This window comes from Trichechus manatus, unplaced genomic scaffold (assembly GCF_000243295.1).
Source record: "Trichechus manatus latirostris isolate Lorelei unplaced genomic scaffold, TriManLat1.0 scaffold00381, whole genome shotgun sequence".
Taxonomy (NCBI): domain Eukaryota; kingdom Metazoa; phylum Chordata; class Mammalia; order Sirenia; family Trichechidae; genus Trichechus; species Trichechus manatus.
In genome coordinates, this window is record NW_004444317.1 from 167,635 (window position 1) to 171,744 (window position 4,110).

Genomic DNA, 4,110 nt, shown 5'->3' on the forward strand with positions numbered 1-4,110 from the left:
TTGGGGTGCCAAAGGGTGGAATGTCATGGATGGAATTGTGTCCTAAAAATGTGTGTATCAATTTGGCTAGGTGATAATTCCCAGTGTTGGGTGTTGTCCTCTATTTTGTGATTGTAAGTTTATGTTAAAGAGGATTAGGGTGGGATTGTAACACCACCCTTACCGAGGTCATATCCCTGATCCAATGTAAAGGGAGTTTCCCTGGGGTGTGGCCTGCACCAACTTTTATCTCTTGAGAGATGAAAGGGAAGCAAGTAGAGAGTTGGGGAACCTCGTACCACCAAGAAAACAGTGCTGGGAGCAGAGCGCGTCCTTTGGACCTGAGATTCCTGTGCAGAGAAGCTCCCAGACCAAGGGAAGATTGATGACACGGACCTTCCTCCAAAGCTGACAGAGAAAGACTTCCCCTGGAGCTGATGCCCTGAATTTGGACTTATAGCCTACTGGACTGTGAGAGAATAAATTTCTCTTTGTTAAAGACATGAACTTGTGGTACTCCTGTTATAGTAGTGCTAGATGACTAAGACACCAATCCAGACTCCCATTTTGATGGTCTGTTACATGGGGGCACTTTCTGGTACCAATTACTGTATCAGTCAGGGTCACAGCAGATAGCTGGTGATTCAATCAAATTAAGATAATTTGAGACTAGTTTAATATAGAGATTTTTTGCAAAGTTGCGGGTAGTGGGTAAGGAAAGCATAGTATATTTTTTGTCAAACATCTTATCTCAGCTAAGATGCATTGGTTTGTATTGTTTTAATTTTAGAGGCATCTCATCTAAGATGCTTTGGTTTGCATTGTTTTAATTTTAGAAGTCAGTTTGGTTTTTCCAAGATTCTTAAAATCTTGGGACTATATTATGATAATTTTCAGTGCAGCAATTATATGCTGCTTGAAATGTTAGTGGAAATAGTTGTCAAATTAGAAACATTGCTATCAATGCTTTATGAAACTTGCCCCTGAAATCATTTAAATTTAGGTCAAATTCTGATAAAATTCACAAACACTTCCCTTTTTCTAAACTACATAGTAAGCTATGTTTTAAAAAGAAAGGGAGGATAGGAATATATAGCATAGACATATCTCACAATTTTTCACTACTAGACTAAGGGAAACCTAAATCAAGGAAAATCTTGCAAAATGTATATAGATAAATATTCTTAGTTATGGACTTCTGGGCAACATGGTGCTATAGTCAGAAGCACCACGCCGCCCTGCCACAGCAAAGATCCAAAAAACTAAGTCAGACAGAGTCACACAGCAGTCCTGAAACCCTAAGCATCAAATGAAGAGATAAAGAACTCAGCCAAGCACCAAATGGAATAAGAAACTTACCAAGAATGGAGAGTGAGGAGAGATACATGCAGAGGTCCCCTATCAGCTACCACAGCATGGATCTGCCATCTTGGACTCCTATCAAAGATCAGTGAACAGGGATTATGAGAAAGCAACTTCTGATAACCAGCAATATACACTTTTCCACCCCCCCCTTCTTCACCCACACTCAGCCTCCTCGGCTATCTGCAGCCACAGTCTCCTGGCCAGGAAGCACAAGCTTCACCCCGATGTCACTTGGATTCCACCTGCCCGCACTGGCCGGCTTACTGAGTGCCTTTTGTTTGCTGCTGGTGTTGCTTTTTTCCATTTCATTATATTTCTTTCTTACCTCTCACCAATGCCCCCTACTTTCTGTCAAATATCTGGCTCTCTGTGCCATCTTTGCTTCTTTCTGATAGGCTGTGAAACACTGCTCAACTTTTAAACTGCTTTCCAGCCTGTGCCACCACTCTGGAGGGACCCCAGATTTGTGCTGTTTGTTTGTTTGTTTTCTTTTCATTTTCTTGGCTTGGGAGCCACTTCTAGCTGGACATCACTGTGGGGTTTAGGAGATACTCCCTTACTCTGCACAGCTGCACAGTGAGACAGCTGGGGGCATTTCTTTTTTCTTCTTTTGTTTTTGTTTTGGGGTTTTTATTTTTTTGTTTCTTTGTTTTATGTTCTTCTCACTTTTTTCCCCTTTTGTCTTTCTTCATTTCCAGTTTTTCAATTTATTCATTTTTTTCTTTTACTCATTTTCTTTTTTTTTCATTTTTGTTTTTCTCCATTTCTCAGTCTCTCATCTATTCACTCCAATAGCAAGCTCCCTGAGCACTCTTTTTTGTCTGTGTCTATGTTTTTGGCTCCTGTTCATCTCTTCTCTCTTTCCTTTTTCCCATACTTATCTTAGCTCCACACATCACAATCTCCCTCATCTTTCCTGCCTACCTACAGTGTGCACTGAACATCAAACGCCCAAGAAGCACAGGCATGGCGTATGAGAACCTGCCCTGCAATGATTCTTGGTCCGCCCTGTCAGCCTTAGGTACATGCCACAAACAACCCAGACCAGCAATAACCCTTCAGCTGGGCCTGCCCTGCTGTACCAGACCTGAGTGATTGACCCTGCCCATTGTAGAAGGAGGTGAAAAGTATCATGTGCCCAGACAAGCAAACAACAAAGAATGCAGAGCTCGCCTTGTCAGACATAACCAAATAAAACAAAAAAGCAGGACAAAACAAACAAATCTACAATCAATAAATGAGGAAAATAACCACTGAATGCCCTGAAGACAGGAGACAATATCAAAACATATACAAAAACGGGACTGGATGGTTCCAGAAGGCGTACAAAATAAAACAACAGATGATGTTCCAGTAGAAGAAAAGGCACTAGAACTACCTGATATAGAATTCAAATCTCTAATATTCAGAAGAATCCAGGATTTGAAGCAAAATGCAGACGAAAATGAGGAAAAAAGTTCAAATTCATGGAAAAGGTGGACAAATTCATGGAAAATACAGACAAAAAAATGGAAGAATTCAAGAAAATAATAAGGGAACAAACTGCTAAGATAAATTCACAACTAGAAGTCATACAAAAACAACACTTAGAAATCAAAAAGATAAACAACAAGGTATCAGAAATGGACAGTGTCATAGAAAGGCCGAGGAATGAAAGACAGGATCAGTGAAATTGAAGACAAGCACTTGGACACAACTCTGTTTGAAGAAAAATCAGAAAAAAGAGAATAAAAATGAAAAATCCCTGAGAAATATTTGTGATACAATCAAAAGCAAAAATTTGCAGGTGATCAGAGTTTCAGAAGAGGGGGAGAAAATAGAAAACACAGAGACTATCATCAAAGAATTGCTGACAGAAAACTTCCCCAATATCATGAAAGATGAAAAGCTGACTATCCAAGAAGTTCAATGAACCCTATATAGGATAGACCCCAAAAGAAAATCACCCAGGCATATCACAATCACACCTGCTAAAACCAAAGACAAAGAATCTTGAGAGCAGCTCAAGAAAAACAGAAAGCACATACAGAGGAGAAACGATAAAACTAAGCTCGGATTATTCAGCAGAAACCATTCAGAAAAGAAGGCAATGGAATGACATATATAAAACACTGAAAGAAAAAAATTGCCAGCCAAGAATAATATATTCTGCAAAACTCTCATTCAAATATGATGGTGAAATTAGGTCATTTCCAGATAAACAGAAATTAAGGGAATATGTAAAAACCAAAAAAAAACTTACAAGAATTATTAAAGGGAGTCCTTCGATCTGAGAAAAAACAACATCAGACCACAGGCTGAATCTAGGACACAAGATTGTACCAGCCAGATATGAACCTAGGAAATGAACTCTTAAGGAGTATCTAAAACCAAAAGAATTACAACAGGGAACCAGAGAGGTTAATCGGTAAATGACAACAGCATCAGAACAATAAAAGAGGGAATAAACAGTGTAGGAATAGAACCTTCAAATGGAGAGAAAGGCAAGGCAATACCAAGTAATAATAGACTGGTTCAAACCTAGGAAGATAAGAGTAATTTCAAGGTAACCACAAAGAAACTTAACAAACTTACTCACCAAAATAAAGAAGAAAAACATAAAGGTGCAGTAAAAACAAAACCTAGAAAAACAAAAGAAATGAAAAAAGAAAAAAAACACAAACAAAAGGAATTCAGCACAGGAGAGTAAGAGGAACAAAGAAAATGTCAGCACCACAAAAAAAAAGAACTACAAAATGACATCAATAAACTGACACCTATCAAAAA